Source organism: Rhinopithecus bieti, unplaced genomic scaffold (assembly GCF_001698545.2).
Source record: "Rhinopithecus bieti isolate Rb0 unplaced genomic scaffold, ASM169854v2 scaffold_3015, whole genome shotgun sequence".
NCBI classification, from domain to species: Eukaryota; Metazoa; Chordata; class Mammalia; order Primates; family Cercopithecidae; genus Rhinopithecus; species Rhinopithecus bieti.
This window is the reverse complement of record NW_016803887.1, coordinates 310687-331571: the sequence shown is the minus strand read 5'-3', so window position 1 is coordinate 331571 and position 20885 is coordinate 310687. Positions and strand designations below refer to the sequence as shown.

Here is a 20885-nt window from a genome sequence, read left to right as displayed (position 1 = left end):
AAATGAAGTCAATCCCCAAGGCTACATGGGTAATAAGTGGCGGGGTCACCTGATACGATTTTAGGGTATCCACTATTCTTTAAGGAATCATAACCAAGGGAGCGGGGAGAAGAGTAGCATTTAGGTTGTTTCCTCTGGTCCCATCCAAAATATACCTTTTTTTTTTTATTTCATTATTTTTTGAGATGGAGTCTCTCTATGTTGTTCAGGCTGGAGTGCAGTGGCATAATCTTGGTTCACTGAAACCTCCACCCCCTTGGTTCAAGCAATTCTCCTGCCTCAGCCTCCCTAGTAGCTGGGATTACAGGCGTGTGCCACACCCGGCTAATTTTTGTATTTTTAGTAGAGACGGGGTTTCGGTATGTTGGCCAGGCTGGTCTCGAATTCCTGTCCTCAGGTGATCCACCCGCCTCGGCCTCCCAAAGTGCTGGGATTACAGGCATGAGCCACCGCGCCCGGCCCAAAATGTCTCTTTCTGATGGCCTAAAGAACTTACGTCCTCTTCCTTAAACAATGCCACACACTTGCTGAGAACGTCTTACAATCCAGATGTCCTTATTCGGTATTCACGTTCGGTTACCAAAAACTTTCGTCACAACCACATCAAGATAACTGATTTCGTATTGGTTAGCTCTTTAAATTGATCCCTTATGGTTGAGATTTTAGAAGCCACTCTCAGTCTCTTGCTGATTTTGAGATAGTACCCTAGTCTTAATAGCATCAATGGCTAGAGTTTTTCTTCTTTCAGAGAGTGACATTGGCTGACCTTGTCACTACATCCCAGGAGTCTACCTTATTTGCATCCTGCAGACCTCTCCTTACTGTTTTCAGAATTTTTGTGGTGTTTAATTATTCATTCTTGCCTGAACCATACATCTTTGCTGTAACTTATGTTTCTTTTGGTTCTTTACTACGTCTTTATTTTCTAATTAAATTATTTTAATTGTTTTGTGTTTGGAGGCCTTCTCTCCCCCCCAACAAAATGACAAGCTTCTTTCAGGCATTCACTGTATTTTCTGCTTTCTACACATTCCCCACAGCACCATACAGAAAGTGGAGCCCATAGTAAGCATTCAGTGAATGCTGATGGAATTGAATTATGAAGTATTGTCTCATGTTCAGTCTTTCCCCAAGGGCTTTTGGTTAGAACATTTGGCCGGAATGTCATACAGACAAAACTGAATTAGGAAAAAAAACATGCAATATATGTTAGAGTCAAGGTTTCAGGCTTAGAATTTTGCATTACCTAATATTTTGACTTCTTTTCAAGTCAGTTAGTTATTATCTGGCCTCACAAACATTGCCTTTCTTGTTACATCTTCTAGGTGGGATATTTTTTTTCTCTTTGTCCCATAATTTCACATTTATCCCTCTCAAACAAATCCTTGAGCATGGTTTTTCTTCTTGCTGAAGAAGTCACTGTTGTGGCCATCCTAGAGTGGCCTGCACTGTGCTTTTGTCTTTATTTTTTTTTCTTGTCTTTCTGTTTTGTTTGTTCTTTCTTTTTCTCTCTCTTTCTTCCTTTTTTCTTTCTTTTCTACATTAACAGCTGACCTGTAGATGACCAACAGCTAGAAGGCGACAACAGAAAAAGGAGGCCGCAGGCCCTTGCTGTAGGCTTACATCCTAAAAGGGGAAAGACAGGACATCCAAATGGGACAAAACGACCACAATTTGAGGGATTCCAATGCAGGGAGGGGACAGAGAGGAGTCATCAATATGACCCTAATTTAGCCCCTTAAGGAAGTCAGCACTGAGATCATTGCCAAAACTTTATTGATTCCTACTTTGGACTTGAAAAACACCCTCTCAGAGTTGAAAGAAGACCACTGTTGTCTTTTTTTCTTTTTTCTTTTCTTTTCTTTTCTTTTTTTTGAGACAGAGTCTCGCTCTGTCGTCCAGGCTGGAGTGCAGTGGTGGGATCTCTGCTCACTGCAACCTCCGCCTCCTGGGTTCAAGTGATTCGCCTGCCTCAGTTTCCCAAGTAGCTGGGACTACAGGCATGCGCCACCACGCCCAACTCATTTTTGTATTTCTAGTAGAGATGGGGTTTCACCATGTTGGCCAGGCTGGTCTCGAACTCCTGACCTCAGGTGATCTGCCCGCCTCAGCCTCCCAAAGTCCTGGGATTACAGGCTTGAGCCACCCGGCCCGGCCCACTGTTGTCTTCCTTACTTTGCACTCCATGCTCCAGGGTGTGCAGCCACAGTCCTGTGCTCTCGGTGCCTGGGCAGGGATAATCAGGAAGTGTCAACTCTGTTATCGAGGGAACAGTAAGCCTGTCTGCCCATCTTCAGTGATGACGTCTCTTTGAACTTACATATTCAATACCTGGATTTAGACAGCAGTGACCCCCTTTAGACAGCCATACATAAGAACTGACTGCATGAGGATGGAAAAGGCTCTTCCCACTGCCCATCCCCACCCAGCCCCTGCACCTGTGACTGTTTGAAATCCCCACTCTGCCAGCTTTGTTCCTCAGTAATCCCTGCTGAGGGAATTCAGGCCTGCTCTCCACAGCCACTTCCATCTGCACTTGGCTTTCTTCTGGAGTCCACAGTTCTGGCAAGGGCTAACTTCTTCCAAGTCAGTGAGAGGAGAGTGCACGTTCAAAATCATCTGCCTGAGATTGGAGGGAGTGGAAAATGGGAAACATGCTCAGTGTGGAGGCATCTCATTCTTTTGGAAAAACCTGAAACCTCCACTGGTTTACTGTTTATAGGCTGCCAAGTGTGTTCTTTTTTTTTTTTTTTTTCCCAAGACAGAGGACACCATCTCTGCATCTCATTCTAAATAACAGACAAACTATATACAGTGCTTCTTTCACCCATTACAAAATTGCCAAATAAGGTGGGGTTAGGAGTTGGCTTATTATCATTGTTGTTTACCACAAAGGGGTCACAGTTGAACTGCTTTGAGCAAAAATAGGGTGTTGTTACTCTCTCCCTCCTCGGTGATTGGGTATGTCTATTCCTTATCCAAAATTTCCAGACAGTTCCTGTCTCAGAGACTTGTTACCCCTAAACTACCTTGCTACCTAATTTAACAAAAAGGAAAGCATGAAAATTAGATGCTTGCTCATTGCTTCTAACATTTTTTCTTTCAAAGTTCTCCTCACCGTACTACAGTGGAGGGAAAGACTATGAACATACATTTGTTACGGGTATACTTTTTTGATTTGGTAAAAAGGCTCTGCTATTGTGAAGTATGTCTTAAACATAAACAATAAAACCTCATAAAGCCAGCTTCTGTTTATCCAAAGTAGTGGGTAATTGGAAACCGGATTATAGAATCATAGATTTTTTAAAATAAAATTGTTATCGAAGCATAATATCCATGTCAAAAGTACACAAATCATTAGTGTACAACTTGGATTTTACAAAATGAACATAACCGTGTAACCAATACTCAGATCAAGAAACAGAACACTTTCCTTATATTAGTTTCTGCGGTTGCCATAACACATTACTACAAATTTCATGGCTTAAAACAACAGAAATGTATTCCTTTGCAGTTCTAGAGGCCAGAAGTCTGAAATCAAGGTGTCAGCAGGGCTGTGTTTCCTCCAAGGGCTATAAGGGAGAATCCTTCCTTGCCTCTTCCTTCTTGGAGCTAGTGGCTCCAGGCATTCCTTGGCTTGTGGCTGCATCACTCCAGAATTCTCTGCCTCTGTCGTCACATGGCCTTCTGCTTCTCCCTCTTCTGTGCCTTCTCCTTGCCATCTCTTATAATGATACTTGTCATTGGATTTAGGGCCCACTCAGATAATCCAGGATGAACTTATCTTGAGAGCCTCAACTTAGTTACATCTACAAAGGCCCTTTTCCCAAAGAAGGCCATATTCACAACTTCTAGGACATGGACATATCTTTTCTGGGGCCGCCATTCAACCTAACACCCCTCCTAGCGACTTCGATGTCAAAGGTAACCACTGTCCTGACCTCTAAAAGCATAGATTAGCTTTGCATGCAATTCAGTTTTCTATAAATAGAATCATAGAGGATATACTCTTTTGTGTTTGTCTTCTTTTGCTTAACGTCATGCTTGTGAGATCGCTATGGTTGCTTACAGCTGTTGATCATTCACTCTCATTGCAGTATAGTATTCTATTGAATGACTTTTTTTTTTTTGAGACAGAATTTAACTCTTGTTGCCTAGGTTGGAGTGCAATGGCACGATCTTGGCTCACCACAACCTCCACCTCCCGGGTTCAAGCAATGTACCTGCCTCAGCCTCCCGAGTAGCTGGTATTACAGATATGTGCCACCACGCCTGGCTCATTTTGCATTTTTAGTAGAGACAGGGTTTCTCCATGTTGGTCAGGCTGGTCTTGAACTTCCGACCTCAGGTGATCCGCCCGCCTCGGCCTCACAAAGTGCTGGGATTACAGGCATGAGCCACTGCACACAGCCTGAATGACTTTATCACAATGATCCATTCGACTTTTGAAAGGCCTTTGAATTACCTTCAGTGTTACCATTATGATAATGTGGTTACGAATATTGCTGTATTTGTGTCTTGGGGCAAATGTGCATATATTTCCATTGGGTATACCTAGGGGTGGAATTTTTAGGTCCTAGGATATGTGTATGTTCAGCTTCAGTAGACAATGCCAAAGAATTATAGATTTTTTAAGTTAGAATTAATCTTTTAAATCAAGACCAGATTTAAGTAATGCCTCACTTAAATAAAATGCAAATAATAATCCCAAATCCACTAATCCAAAAAACAGTATTTCTCCTGGTTCCCAGACCTTTTGAATGGGGCAAATCTTATTGTACATTGCCATTCTGGCTCAGGCACCCCAAAAACATGCTGCATTGTCTTTGTCAGATCACACAAGTAAAAGAGAGCTTGGTAGCATTGGCCATGGAGAGAGGCAAGAGGTAAGCCATGTGGCCAAGAGCATTAGCTGGAATTAACCAGCTTCCTCCCTGCACTGAGGCTTCCTGTTTGCTCTAGCAGTCAGCTGGCTTGGGATAGTGTTGAAGCCAGGCTCTCTCATCCTCACCAGTGTAGGCATAGGAGTGATTTGCCTAGGAAAGGGCATTGCGCATTAAGTTTGCATTTCAAGAAGTGTCTGTTTCAAAAAACAGTTCCCACTTTTGGACCCTGAGCTGTGAAAAGCCATAGGTACCTCGAAGTTGAATAAAAAAATCAATTTAACAAAACAGTCCCTTTCACACACACTCCCACCCTGCTGTGTTATTTTTTAAAAACCATTTAGTGTCATTAAGTCGTTGCCTCGTAAAGTTGTTTCACCAGGAACTTCAGTTTCCCCAGGAAGAGATGAAAATAAACTGAACATTTCATGTCACTGTTCCCACGAGTCTTAAAACATCATGTTTGTCTTTAACAGCACGACATGAAACATCTCTTGTCGATAAGGAGTTATACTTCAGGATAACAAGGCAACAGAATCTACAATGATAAATTTTACCCACATTTTAAACCAGAATTCCTCATATAGATTACCAGGCATGTTTGACTCCAACCACATTTTCCCACATAATTATTTCTTTTAAATCTCCTAATTATTCCATTCTGTTGAATACCATCTGTCCTGCTGAGGGACAATGGTGTCTAAACAAATCAACAGGTTTTGCGTCATTGTCTAAATATGAGGGAGAAACAACAGCCCCAAAACTCTACTCTGGCACTTTGGTAGAAATGAAGAGTTCTAAATCCCACATTGGGAATGCCTCATCTCTGGCTCCCCTGGAAGCTAACTTTCATAACTTGTGGAGCCCAAAAACAAAGCCAAATGAATTTTGGAAAGGTCAGTGGGAAAGAGATTGGGGTGGGACTTTCCCAGAAAATGTTTGAGCCTTTGCTCCATGAGCTGTCTGGTCACCCGGACAGTTTGTACTTCCCAGAGAGGGTGGGGAAGAGAGCAGAAGCAATTCTTCTCTCTGGGTACCTGGGTCCAGGGGGGCTGGAAACCTGGGATTTGCTCAGTTGGCTTAGGTGCAGTTGTCTCACCCTGGGAACGAGCCCGTTTGAACCCCATGAACAGTGTAGTTATGTCAGGAACCTTGGAGATAGAACAGAACATCTGTGGGAATAAAATAGCTGAGGTTGTCTGCCTTGTGTCTTGTTTTCGAGAGAACTGCTGATGTGTTTCAAATAATTGAATACTGTGCACTGCGAAAGTGCTTCTCCCTGAAGCCAGTTCCAGGCACCCCAGAGCTCCAGTGCTTCTGCTAAGGGCTTGCAGACATCGCTGTTAACACGACACCTTCCAACAATAATTGACCTTTCTCCTTTTTATTTTCTTTTTTCTCACCCTCTCTGTCTTGCTCTCACTAGTCTCCCCCTTTCCCTAGTCTTCGTTTTCTCTTTATGTGTTTATTTCTTCCCTCAAAGATGTGGCCAAGAAGCCCCAATGGCTCTCAGAGTCACAAAGGAGGTTAAGTGCACTGGTGTGAGGATAACCGGCAGTTCTGAGAAATCAGCAAGTCCCTGAAGATTCTTTTCCTCCCTCTGTGATTGCATCAGCCTCACTCTCCCCTCCTTGTCTGTGTTATCCATTCTCCTTTTATCCATGCTCACTTTTAAATCAGTTCATTCAAACACCATAAGCATCTGCCTTCAGCGAATTAACTGCGATTTGGTTCAAAGTTCAATCAAAAGGAACCAGAATAAAGGAATAGAGTGGACTTTCCTTTCGGCGCCCCCACCTGACTTCCCATAAACCAAACTGGCTTTTTCGTAGACTTCAGCATGGTTAGAGCTTCCACATCTTTCTAACTGCCCGTGCAATGTCAGGAGGAAGGGTAATGGAGCACACCACTAGAATGTTGGGGATCAGTGGTGCTCCCAATCAGGGGCAGGTGCATTAGCACACACATACTTCCTGGCCTCTCCCCTGGTCCCTGTCCAGAACTCCAGCAAGCTAATCACAAGGAAACTGTGTGTGCCTGAATGTTAGGAGTGAACAGGCAGGTGACTTGCTTCAGAATTAGCCTGCAGCATCTCTTTTTCTAGCTGCCATCCAGTATTAGATGTGGTAACCACACCAGTTAACACCCCGGGTCGGCTTGGGATTATGAATGGAAGGAAGGGAGATCCCCATGCAAGCAAGCAGCTGTCCCTTTGCTTAATTATTGGGATCCACAAGTCCATCCCTATTGCCAGGGCTTCAGTGTCGAGATGATGAAATAGGTGATTAAGGGACTTGGAGGCCAGTCCACATTGCAGCTTTGTCTGAGTGTTCCAACGACAAGTGTTATTAGTCCACTAATCATAACATTGCCTGCAGTGGAATTTCCTTGGGAAGGAATGGGGCAGCGCTTCCATGCCAGAGGGCTGCGCAGCATGAAAATACTAACACATCACAATTGGCTGTTCTGTGGGAAGACGATTCCAACATCCAATTCAGGAAATAGGTCACCGGGCTGCTAGATGCACTGCTATTTTGATTTACTTCCTTAGACTCTTGCAGTCTTCATAGACTTCTCTCTGGGTAGAATCAATCTCCTCCAACTTACTGGCTTCTAGGTGCCACATGAGGAAAGATGCAAGCAAGTTCTGAAAACAGAGGCATGGATTTCTTGTGATCAATCTTGTGGTGTCCTGGTGTCCACTTGCTTCCAGAATCAAACACAATGCCCTTTGGGATACTCCTCACCTTGACCTCTTTCAGGGGAGCTTCCCAGAGGTCTGGGGCCATGGCTTTTAGGAGCCTGCAGCTGTGCCTGCCAGACAACAAATGTTTAGCGAGAGGTTGAAGAGATACAAACGGGTTGAAGGGCGCCAGAGCCTTCTCAGTAATGAGCATAGCAAAGCTTCGATTTCCAAGGATCTTGGGAGGACAAGATGTACTCATTTGGAGTATCACACTGCCAGGGCTGTTTGTACCAGCTGTCGGGTTCAGAGACCACCCTGTTGGTGGGGTCAGGGGCCCAGCCAACCCTTTCTTTTATTCTATACCTCTGGTCACTTGGGCCTTAAGAAGCAGGAGTCGGAGCAGGGGGGCGGTTTGGGGCTCTGTCACCAAGCAGCTGCTTCTTGCCTGGATCAGTCTAGAGTTCCCCCTGATTTTTCCTAAACCCAAGCAGTTGTCTACTGCCTTGGAGTGTCAGCAAAGGGTATTGTGGGTCCATGGTATTTGCAGATTTCATATCAGGCAAAAGCTTATATTTCCCTTTTCTTCTTCTTCTTCTTCTTTTTTTTTTTTTTTTGAAACGGAGTCTCACTTTGTCACCAGGCTGGAGTGCAGTGGCACAATCTCAGCTCATTGCAACCTCTGCCTCCTAGGTTCAAGCAATTCTCCTGCCTCAGCCTCCCGAGTAGCTGGGACTACAGGCGCTCACCACCATGCCCAGCTAATTTTTGTATTTTTAGTAGAAGCAGGGTTTCACCATGTTGGCCAGGATGGTCTCGATCTCTCAATCTTGTGATCCGCCTGCCTCGGCCTCCCAAAGTGCTGGGATTACAGGGGTGAGCCACCATGCCTGGCCCCTTTTTTCTTTTTCTTTTTCTTTCTTTTTTTTAAGGTAGTCAGTTTATCTGACATTGGGGACTCTGAACTTACCCACTGCCCACTTTTTGTTTTTAGCCTTTCAACTACTGGGTAATTCTGGATTTATAACCTCTTTCTTGGTGCGCAGAGGCATATTATATTATGTTGGGGCATAAATTTTCGGCTTCAGCTCACCTGTCCAGAGATGCCATCCCAAGGCAGTCTTTTAGGAGATGAGGAGTTGTACCTGTTGAGATACCATCGGAGAGTTTGAAGAGGTATCTTGCTGAGTAAGACCAAAGGGTGTTCTCTCTTTCTCTCTCTCTCTCCCCCCTTGTCTTTCTTGCTTTCTCTCTCTCTTCCCTATTAGCTATGACCTATATCAGCAAATAGGAAAGGGGAATCTTTGTGATAAACTCCTCCTGACAAATCCATTTCTTTGGGCTCTGGACTTGAGAAGAGCTTTACTGCCTTTTAAAATTCTAAGTACTCTGTTAAACACTATTTCGACCCTCTAATTCTTTCTCCAGTTCTTTTGTTTTGTTGTTGTTTTTTTTTTAAACAAATCTTTAGAGCAGAGGTTGTCACACTTAAGTAAGTGGAGTAGAATTTATAGTCACTGCAGAACAACCACATAGTTATTGCATATACTGCAGAGACAAGCAAAAGATATGAGACAAAATTCACAAGAGCAAGCACCTCCAAGTTATCCAGCAGCCAGTAAGGTTACAGAGGTTGCTACTGGTTACAGAGGCTCTGATGGGAGCTGGGCCTGAATTTGATCCCCAGCTGTGCTCCTTAGAGCCGTGGCACTAGGCAGGTTCCTGAGCCCCTGCTTCCTACCCTCCAGATGAAAACAAGAGTTCTTAGTGCAAAAGGGTTGGGAAGGTTAAATGAGAAAATATAGGTCATACGCTTTCTCAGCCCAATCCTGGAAATTAGTAAAATGGTCACAAAATGGTGACTTTACTCATTATGAAAATCATCTCCTTGGCTTTGTAGTCCCATTTCCTGTTTAATAGCAACTGAAATAGCCACAGGAGCCACCACCCCCCATCTGAGTCTGGCTATTTTCGAGGCTCCATTTGGAAGGGGATGGCCCCAGCAGTCCAGGGGGTGGGAGGTGGTGGGGAGGGAGGCATTATTCTCTGGGTTGCAGCTGTGGCAGCAAGTACAGTATCCCCCACATGCCAGATGAATCAAGCTGAGGGCCAGATCTGGGCTGTGGGCCAGAGGTTCCCCACCCTGATTTATAGCGTGGACAGAGATGTGGGTGTTTTGTGAATATATTTTGATGATGATAAAAAAAGAGAGAGGGGAGGGAACGCCATTCCTTAAAAATGTGCTGAGGGAGGGAGGTTCAGACCTATCTTCGAGATTAGAGCAGCCTGGCTGTTCGCGGTAGCAAGTCATTAGAAAGAGGCCCATGGAAGAGCAGCCTGTGAGAGGCCTTGAAACACAGTGAATTGTGAATGAGGCCCCTGTATGCCAGCCATTGGGGGCAGATTAGGCTTGCTGTCCCCTCTGCAGGTGTGGAGTGGGGGACTAAGCCTGCATTTTAACTCCTGCAGGTCCCAAGAGCAGAGAAAGGGAGCACTGGGCCTGCTGAGCCGTGGGGAGCCCCCTGGCCCCATGCGTTCCCAGTGCTAATAGTTCTCCCGAAACCAGCAAGGCTTTGCCTTTGAGATCAGGCCTAGGTCATAACCAATGTAGTGAGGACAATAGGCTAAATGTGGAAGTTCGCCCTGGATGGAGTTTGGAGAAAACTCATGTGGAGGATTCATTCTGAACCTTCAACCTAACACATTTGAGAGGGCTGGCTGAGCAGCGGATGGGAGTTGTGGCTCCCTCCAGAATGTTCCCTTCCCAAACAAGGCACAGCTAGGCACAGACCTCCTTGTTTTACTGGTGGGATGTCAGGCACAGTTGTCCTGGTTTACTGTATTTCATCCAGGAAAGAACTTCAATCAGGTTTCCTAGGACCCATATAGATCTTTGAAGACAAGAGATTTATTCCCCAGAGGTAAGGCCACTAAACAGACAGGGTCCTAAAGCTTGCAGTTCATAAAATCACATCGGTCTGCAAACATTTTTTTTTTCCTAAGGGAAGGGCAGTGAACGCTCTCATGCCAACAGCCTGCAGTATCTGACAAGTACAATCTGGTTTTTTTCCCTCTCACCTCTCACTGCTCCCAGCTTTGAGCCTTATGTTCAAACCAGGCCTCATCCTCATCCCTAGCACCCCTGCCAACCCACCCTGCTCAGATTTGCCTTTAAGCTTTTGCTCCATCTGGAATCCTCTTGCCCTTTGAGGATCCAAAGCCTTTGTCCTTTCACATGACCAGTTCTCTGAGGAAACAGCCCTAGCTATTCCTGAGGCCCCCATTACTGCCTGACCAAGGGCTTTGGGGCACATACTGCCTGTGTGTCCATCCTCATGAACTCCAAATCTCCCCACTACTCCAGACGACAAAGAAAACGAGACTGACAACGAAGTCTGAAGGAGAAAGGCAAGTATCTTTCTGCTGGACTGGCCCTCAAGACCTAGCACAAGTGAGTTTTTGGAGTTTTTTCCTGTGGTTTTTGTGTTTATGTATATGCTCACCTCTTTTCTGTGTTCACTTCACTGAAACACAAATCCACCACACCCATAAGGCCAACCCTGGGTTACTTTTGAGCCTGCAGAGATTTCCCCAACAGACAAAACTTCTAAGCCCCGGAAGTTCTCTGTTTTATATCTAGGATGTGAACTAAGACTCTGTGAGAGGGGTTCTGGTCTATATCACTCGGGGCTGCCTCCTTCAAGTGATGGTGAGAAGCCCCCGGAAATGAAATAAAATGGTTTCTCAGCCTCTTCCTTTTGAATTTCCCATTTCCTGCCTCAGGGCTCAACAAAGGACTCGCGTATGAGGGGTGTGTGAGTGTGTGTACCATGGCAGGAGAAGGCACACAGGATCCTTGTTGTTCATTCACTTTTCCTGGGAGGGAACAGCAGTGGGTGTCTACTCCCAGCAGTATTAGGGAGCAGTGGTGTGGGCCTCTCGCCATCTCTTTTCCCAGCTTGCTGGGAACCTATTTTACTCCAAGGCTGGTTAAGTAACCACAAAGTTGCATCTCTGGCTTCTCTAACTACCTCCTACTCTCCACTTGATGCCCACAAAAACAATGTGTTCAGCTGATGCTTGGGTAACATTGTACATATTCCTAGCAAGGACACTGGACATATTCCTTGCAGATAAGGAAGGTAGGATCCGTTCCTGACTCAGGAGGCTGATGTTTCATTCTAATAAAGCTCAAGGTTTCTCCTTGCCCACAGTCGTGCTTTGTGATAATCTGGCAACAGCCAAACCTCAGTCACTGCTTTGAATGGCCCTCTCTCAGCATTTAAGAGCATTTTCCAGGGACTGACCTTCATAAAGATTGGGTTTTCTTTGAGATCCTGTTAAAAAATGGAGTAAGCATTGTGAGCACATGCTCATCACAACCCAGGGAACAAACTGTTGGCGAGGAGTGTAGTAGAGCCCACATACAGACCAAATGCATTAATTATGAATGGTTCTTATCTTGTGATTAAAACAGATCTGGCAGGCCTGGAACTTGGCAGCCCTTGGTTAGCTATTAGTTCTATGCTACTGTACCGGCTGGGCAGTCATAAAACTGTATCTCTTTGAAAAATGATCCATCATGTAGAATAGCCTCCTCTGCACCCATTAGCTCAAATTGATATGACTTGATGGCCCAGTCTTGGGCTTCTTAGATACTGGATTTAATTTCTGTCTGGAGCTTTAGGAAATCTGGAGGAAGGGGCACAAGGGCTGCATGCAGTGAGGTAGGGTCAGAGGATGTATGCACCAGCCTCCCCACCTCCATCTACACCACTCCCCTTCCTGCTGGAAAGCATCCCTCTAGTTCATGTTGCCGTTGTGTGCCCCCGCTCTGTCAAGCCCTGTTAAGGAATTAACTACAAGTTGGAAGTTCATTGGTAAGATCCTGGGGCATGACTTGCAGGTGCAATCACAGCTTACTGCAGCCTCAACCTCCTGGGCTCAAATGATCCTCCCACCTCAGCCTTCCATGTAGCTGGAACTACAGGTGTTTGCCATCAATCCTGGGTAATTTTTTATACTTGTACATTGACAGGAGTCTCAAGGAGGCAAAAGCCCCCAAGGATGGAGGCCATAGTGCTGGGATAAGAACTCATAGGGTAGGTATTTTTGGACTGAGTCTTATCAGAAGACACTGTGGGAATTTCAGGGATCAGAAGGGTGTGATTGGGAAAACAGGGGCAGAGCTTCCCAATGCCCCGGAAATCCCACCAAATAGACCACACTGAGTCTCCAATCAGATGGTGCCAATCTTTCTGCTCCACCCCGGCAGTAGTAGGCTTACGATATTGCTAGATAGCATTCATGAAGTTCCAGATAGGCCAAGTACTTTTGCAAGTTCATGAGCAGGCCCCTAGGGTAGTCTAGTTTGTAGTCTAGATGAGAAGGCTGTTGCTAATGCTTGAATGGGCTTTTATTTGATTATTTGATTTAAATGTCTCAAACATGGAGCAAGGACCTAATCTATTGACAAAAACATAAATTTGGGAATCAAATTCAACTACTGCTCATTTATTCACCTTCAAAAGTTGAGCATTTTATATTGAGCATTAAATCTGTGCCAGGCACAGTGAAAAGCATTCATGTGACAGGTAGGTACAATTATATCCCCATTCTATAGAGATACAAACTGACGCTTGGGCATATTCATCTCGATTGCACAGCTCTAAAGTAGTGGCGCTGGAATTAAAAACAGTGTAGCACAGAGCATAGGTTGTGAAGTCAGGCTGCAGGAATATTCATATTCTTATAGATAGATGTGTAAAACTAAGGGATGTTTCTTTTCATAAGTGTTCTCTGGAGGAGCTCTCAGCCTCACGTGGGAAAATAGCTCTGTCACTCAGAGGAGAGCTTTAGGAGGAGGACACAGGCGTGGGTACCGTCAGCATATAGAAGGCAAGTGAAGCCAAGGGAGATGAGAGGAAGGGCCAGAAAGACTTGCTCCAGGTCATACGACCATCAAGGACAGAGCCAAGCCCAGGCAACAGCACTTCACCCATTGCCGTTTCCTTCAGCTGCAACTTCCATACCAAGAGGTGACTCCATCCTTTCCTCGTCCCCTCAAAAATGGTAACATTTGTCTATTGCAGCATACAAGCTCACACCTTTCTCTCATATGGAGCTTTCAGGTCCTCATGTGCTTGTGCTTTCCTCCCTGAATCAGAGTGCATCTTCATGTGCTGTCCACATGTGTACGACAAAACTATCTCTCTGGGGCCGGGTGTGATGGCTCACACCTGTAATCCCAGCACTTTGGGAAACTGAGGCAGGCGGATCACTTGAGGTCAGGAATTTGAGACCAGCCTGGCCAACATGGTGAAACCCCATCTCTACTAAAAATACAAAGTTAGCCAGGTGTGGTGGTGCACGCCTGTAATCCCAGCTACTTGGGAGGCTAAGACAGGAGAATCACTTGAACCTGGGAGGTAGAGGTTGCAGTGAGCCGAGATCAAGCCATTGCACACCAGCCTGGGCAAGAAGAGTGAAACTCCGTCTTGAAAAAAAAAAAAAAGAAAAGAAACAAAAAACACCTATCTCTCTGGAACAAAAAACACCTATCTCTCTGGAAAGAATATCATAATGGCATATATGCTCTTTTCTGGGCCTTTGTTTTGGAGGACAAGAATCTTAAGCCAAAGGAACAAATCCCTAACAGTGGAATTTCAGGCATCAGCCAGCAGGTGGGTGGGTTAATAAAGAGAGATTGAGAGAAGGCACCGTTCTGCCACTCCTGAAATCATACACCTGGCTCTGAGTTTCAGTCCCCTGTTTGGAAACCATAGCTAGAAAAGTCTCAGCGGCCCCTGACATGGTCAAATGGAAAGTGCATGGGCTCTGGAGTCAGACTGTCTGGGGTCGTGTTCTAGCTCTGCTACTTACTAGCTGTAGGACTTTTCATAAGTTACTCACTGCGTGGTGCCTCTGTTTTCTCATTCTATAAAACAAGATAAGAATAGTACATAATTCACAGGGTTCTTAGGTGGGTGAATCTAGATGACTTGAATACATATAAACACTTAGCGGAGTGTCTGTGTGCCGGGCACAATGGGAAGCACTTAATGAATAGTATCTAATCTTATCATTTCTTTGCTAAAGCTACCTCTTCTTTTAGGTCCCTTAACTAGGTAGGTCACTTTAGAGAAACTCAATTCAACTGGAATTATTGAGTGTCTGTTGTGTGCCTAGCACTGTGCTGGGGACACTGTGAGGAATACAGGAGAAATCTATGAAGGAAGAACTGTTCTCAAGGAGCTTTTTAGGCAGGTTGTTTTGAGCTTCCTCCAAGAGCCCAACTAGCAGCCACGTGGAGAGGCCCATGACTCTTCCTTACATAGTAGCATAGCAAGGGGTTTAAACTCATGGGCTCTGCAATCAGGCAGGCATATCGTCTCTGCCTCCTGACTGAGGTGTGATGTTGGGAAAGGTACACTACCTCCCTATTTCTCAGTTTCCTCATCTATAAAATGTGCATCATAATTACATCTTTATACATTGTGTACCCATCAACACGGATTTATAATTATTGATTTATGCAATTGTCTTTTCAATCGGATAAGAAAAAAGGGAGTTTCAAAATACCTTAAAATCTTTAACATTTACCTTTAAATATTAAATTTACTGGTGTTCTTTTCTTTCTTCCTGTGGATTCAAACTACTATCTGGTGTCTTGTCATTTCAGCCTGAGAGGTTCCCTTTATCATTTCTTGTAGTGAAGATCTCTTAGCAACAAACTTTCACTTTTTGTCTAGCTGGGAATGCCTTCATTTCTCCTTTATTTGAAACAGCAGTTTGATTGGGGATAGAATTTTTGGTTGACAGTTGTTTGCCTTTCAGTACTTTGAATATGTCATCACACTGGCTTCTGGTCTTCATGGTTTCTGATGAGAAATCAACTGTTAATTTTATTGGGGGTCTTTTGCATGTGATGAGTCACTTCCCTCTTGCTGCTTATAAGATTCTCTTTGCCTATGGCTTGTCACAGTTTGATTATGACATATCTAGATATAGACATTTTTGAGTTTATCCTACTTGGAGTTAGTGGTGCTTTTTGGCTGTGTAGGTTAATGTTTTTCATCCAATTTAGGGAGATTCTGCCTATTATTTCTTCAAACATTCTTTATACTCCTTTCTTCCTCTCCTCTCCTTCTGAAACTCCCATTAAGTGTACATTGTTATGTTGGATGGTGTCCCACAGGTGTCTGAGGCTCTGACATTTTTCTTCATTCTTTTTTCTTTCTGTTTCTCACACTGGATAATATGAATATCTTCAAATTTGCTGATTCTTTCTTCTACCCATTCAAATCCGCCATTGAACATCTTTAGTGAATTTTTCACTTTGGTTATTATATTTTAATTCAAAATTTCTATTTCGTTGTTTTAAAATAATTTCTATTTATATTTTCTATTGAGATACCACTCTCATATTTTAGTTCTTTAGACATGGTTTCCTTTCACTCTTTGAACCTATTTGAAATAGCTGATTTAAATCTTTGTGTGAAAAGTCCAATGTCAGGCCTTTCTCAGGGACAGTTTCTATTGATTGTTTTCTTTTCCTGTGTATGGGCTATTTCTTTGCAGATCCCATATGTTTTTTGTTGAAAACTGGGCATTTTGCATATTATAAGGTGGCATCCTGGAAATCAGATTCTCTGTCCTCCTGAGGGTTTGTTGTTGTTGCTGCTTGTTGTAGTAGTTATTTGTTTAGTGACATATTCTGTTTGAACTTCTACCAGAGTTGGCTGGCCCTATCTCGTAGCTACAATTTGCAAAGTATAACTCCCCCTACTGTTTGCTTTGGCTGCCCCACAACTCTTTTGATGAAACTTAAAGCCAGTCATTAAGAGAAGCGAGATATAAATATGAAGCTTGTCTTGATACCTCTTAGATCTTCACGAGCAACCTCTGTTCAAGTAACTCATAAATTACAAGGCAAATCAGCATTCATTATCTGCCTTTATGTCAGAATGAGAAAAAAAATGAGAGATTTACATGGCATGCAAGAAGATCCCATTCCACTCTTCTATGAGGCGTTAAAGGCTCCCTTTTAAGTGAAATAAGCCACAATCCAGAAGGAGAATGGAAATCCATGTCACTTGAGAGAGATGCCCCTAGCCCTTTCCTTCTATTTGCAAGCCTCCCTACTTTTGAGGGAGGGGGAGCACACCCCTGCTAACCGGAGTTGTCTAGGTCCTGTTGTGTAACCAGAGACAGGGGTGCCTATGTGAGGCTGTCTCTCCACAGCAAAGGAGGCAGCCTTAGGAAATTGGGAGGTAATCAGAGACTGGGCCAGAAGGACTGGTAACATAGCCCGAGGAGCATGGGCAGAGTTTCTCCAGCATGATGGGGATAAGGAGGAGGGAGAGAAAGGGGGAAAGGGAGATAGGCAATGGGATAAAATATGGTCAGTAAATTCTGTGACACTAGGGCAGGCTTAGAGCAATGGGTAGTTTGCCTTTCCCGACTCCATATTTTCACCAGGAAGTTTTTTTTGTTTTGTTTTGTTTTGTTTTGTTTTGTTTTGTTTTTTAAGACAGAGTCTTGCTCTGTCGCCAGGCTGGAGTGCAGTGGTATGATCTTGGCTCACTGCAACCTCCACCTTCTGGGTTCAAGCAATTCCCCTGCCTCAGCCTCCCGAGTATCTGGGACTACAGGCACATACCACCATGCCCAGATAATTGTTTGTATTTTAGTGGAGTCAGGGTTTCACCATGTTGGCCAGGATGGTCTCGATCTCCTGACCTCATGATCCGCCCGCCTCAGCCTCTCAAAGTGCTGGGATTACAGTTGTGAGCCATAGCACCTGGCCAGGAAGTGTTTAATATTGTTATTTTGTTCTTGAAATATTCCTTAAGCATCAACCTTATACATTCATTCAACAATTATGTACCAAGTGTCAGGCACTAGAAATACTGAGATGAATAAAACAGGTCCTGATTATAAGGGAAAGTAATGTATAGAAAATTACAGTAGTGTGAGAGCAGGAGTGTGACTGAGGGAAGGCCAGGGAGCTGGATCTGCAAGGAAACCCCTCACTCCAGCTTGGAGTAGGGGTAGGAAATAGAATTTGTAAGGCTTCTAGCAGGAGGTAATACTTGAGATGAATCTCTAACGATAAAGCTCAATAAATTTGTCAACATCATTGGCCAAAGGGAGTGTGCGAGGGTGCAAACATCCTAGCGAGAAGGAACAGAAGCCAGAAGGAGCTTCTGGTATATTCTGATACATTCTGAGATGGAAAAATAGCTTTGGAAGATGGACATAGGGTGTATGGAGGGTTCCAGAGGAGATTAGATTAGAAATTTAAATAAAGCCAGATCATGAAATGCCCTGCGTGTTTTTTGTTCGTTTTGTTTTTTGAGACAGTCTCACTCCATCACCCAGGCTGGAGTGCAGTGGTGTGATTTCAGCTCGCTGCAACCTCTGCCTCCTGGGTTCAAGCTAGTCTCCTGCCTCAACCTCCCAAGTAGTGGGGATTACAGGCACCCGCCACCACACCCGGCTAATTTTTATATTTTTAGTAAAGACAGGGTTTCACCATGTTGGCCAGGCTGGTCTCGAACTCCTGACCTCAGGTGATCCACCCACCTGGGCCTCCCAAAGTGTTGGGATTACAGGCATGAGTCACTGTGCCTGGCACGCCCTGCATGTTTTAAGGAGGCATCTGTGCTTTATCTTGAAGGTTATGAGGGAGTCAACAAAGGATTTCACAGGGGAATGACCAAGATAGTATAGTAAGGCAGTTAAGAGTGCAGAATCTATGTATCAGTGACGTTCAAAGTGTAGTTCAGGTACCAGCAGTCTCAGTGTCACTGGGAACTTGTTAAAAATGCAAATTCTTGGGCCCCATTCTAGACCTACTGAATCAAAAACTAGAGATAGGCCCCAGTCATCAGTGTTTTAACAAGCTCTCCAGGTGACTCCAATGCGTGCTCAAGCTGGAGAACTACTTCCCTACACAGACCACCTAGGTTGGAAGCCTAGCTCTCTCACTATATAACCTTGGGCAAATTCTAAACTCCAGTGAAGAGAGGGGGTAAGGGGAGGGGACAGGAAGTGAGGGAATGCGTGACACTAAACTAAGACCCACAGGCCATATAAACATGGTTGGTCATCCAGAAGGAATCTGAGTGACAGTGACATTCATGATAATAGCTCACAATTATTAAGAGCTTACTGCAGACCGGGTATTATTCTAAGAACTTTCCAGATATTAATCTACTTAATCCTTACAACAACTTTATAATCCTATTTTTCAGCTGAGGAATCGGGCTCAGAAAGGTAAAAATATGGAGTGATGTGGAGAGATGTTTACAATTAAAGTGGGAATTGTTTTTTTTTTTTGGTGTTTTGTTTTGTTTTTGAGACAGGGTCTCACTCTGTCACCCAGGCTGGAATGCAGTGGCACAATCACAGCTCACTGCAGCCTCGGCCTTCCAGGCTCCAGCCATCCTCCCACCTGCCTCCCAAGTAACTGGGACTGCAGGCACACTCCACCATGCCCAGTTAATTTTTGTATTTTTTTGTAGACATGGGGTTTCGTCATCTTGCCCAGGTTGGTTTCGAATTCCTGGGCTCAAATGATCCTCCCACCTTGGCTTCCCAAAGTGCTGGGATTACAGGCATGAGCCACTGCACCCAGCCAAGTTTTGTTTTTATTGAAAGAAAAAACCCATAAATCATGGATATATGCATGGAAAAGACTGGGAGGAAATAGCCCAACATTCTCATTGTGGTGGTGCAATTGCAGGCATTTTAATTTCTTTTTTGTAGTTATCTTTGTTTTCCAGAATTTCTATAAAAGTTTATATTGCTTTTGTAATCAGGGAAAACACCCTTTTGAAAAAGAAAATAAATTGAACACGTGCACTTGAGGAAGATGTGAGCATCCTCTCAGTGCACAATGCAGACCCACAGAAAGAAAAATGCACCCTGCTTGTCGCTATTTCATGCAAGAGGATTCTGAGGGACTTATCACATTGGCACGCAGTGAGGGAACTGGTGGAGGAGTTTCTCTCAGGTCTCAGAACTGGGAAGAGCTATAGTGATTTGCTTTTTATCTTATAGTCACTGTTACTCATGTAACTCAATGATCTTTCAACTATTTTTTTTTTGCCTGAGACTTCCTTGAGATTTTAAACTTTTGTTTCAAAGTAATTTTAGATTTACATGAAAGTTGGAAAAAAATCAGTGGAGATAGATAGTTCCTTAACACCTTTCATCCAGCTTTCGCTAATGTTAACTGAGTTAACCATAGCACCGTTTCCAGATCAAAACTAGGAAATCCACAATGGTACAATAATATTGACTAAACCATAGAGTTTATTTACATTTTCCCAGTCTTTTCCACTAATGTCTTTTTTTCTGTTCCAGAAGTCAGTCTAGGATCCCACCTGATATTGCATTGTCATGTCTCATTATCCTCCTTCAATTTGACAGTTCTTCAGTCTTTGTCTTTTGTGGCTTTGACACTTTTTAAGATCCTGGTCAGCTACTTTGTAAAATGTCCCTTGAATTAGATTTGTTTTATGTTTTTTTCATGATTAGATTGAGGTTACAGGTTTTTTGAGGGAAATATCAGAGAAGTGATATTATGCCATTCTTAGCACTCCCTGGTCTTTTAATAACTGTGTCCCCTTAAACATTTTTATCATGCAATTTTAAAATTATAAGCGTAAATGGTTGCAAAGATGTTTATTTCCAATCTGTTGTAAATATCAGCATTTGAAATGCAATTACTTCACTCTTTTAAAAGTATTCAATGGAATCTAAATACCAAAGTCATTTTTACGCACCATTATTTTATTTTAAAATACATGAAGATCTTTTTTAAACATTTAACATTTTACTCCTTGAATCTGTATTTCTAGTCCACTTCCCTCAGATAATTTTATCTTAAGGTAATACATTTTTAGCTGGGAGCGGGGGCTCATGGCTGTAATCTCAGTACTTTGAAAGGCCAAGGCAGGAGGAGTGCTTGAGGCCAGGAGTCAAGACCACTCTGGGCAATATAGAGAGAGCCACGTATCTACAAAAGAAAAATTTTACAAAATCAACCAGGTGTGGTGGTGTGTGCCTACTGTCCCAGATGCTCAGAGGCTGAGTTGGGAGGATCGCTTGAGCTTGAGAGATTGAGGCTGCACTGAGCCATGATCCTGCCACTGCACTCCAGCCTGGGTGACAAAGTGAGACCCTGTCTCAAAAAAAAAAAAAAAGTAGTACAAGTAGTATTACTACATTCTTCAATATTATCTACATACTTAATGTCATTTAAAAAAAATGTCCGGCCAGGTGTGGCGGCTCATGCATGCAATCCTAGC

The 20885-nt window shown here is 43.8% G+C and overlaps 1 protein-coding gene and 1 pseudogene across 1 annotated transcript in view; one reads left to right on the top strand and one right to left on the bottom strand.

The window, feature by feature from the left end:
- Nucleotides 1-4958: 4958 nt before the first annotated feature.
- The window catches only part of LOC108518868 (40S ribosomal protein S7-like), a 93752-nt pseudogene continuing 77825 nt past the window's right edge, over nt 4959-20885 (bottom strand).
- PLAC1 (placenta enriched 1) overlaps nt 10816-20885 on the top strand; it is a 178329-nt gene continuing 168259 nt past the window's right edge. Inside the window, exon 1 of the mRNA XM_017857600.1 lies at nt 10816-11017. The gene's annotated coding sequence lies outside the window, so the exon portion shown is untranslated. The remainder of the gene's footprint in view (nt 11018-20885) is intronic.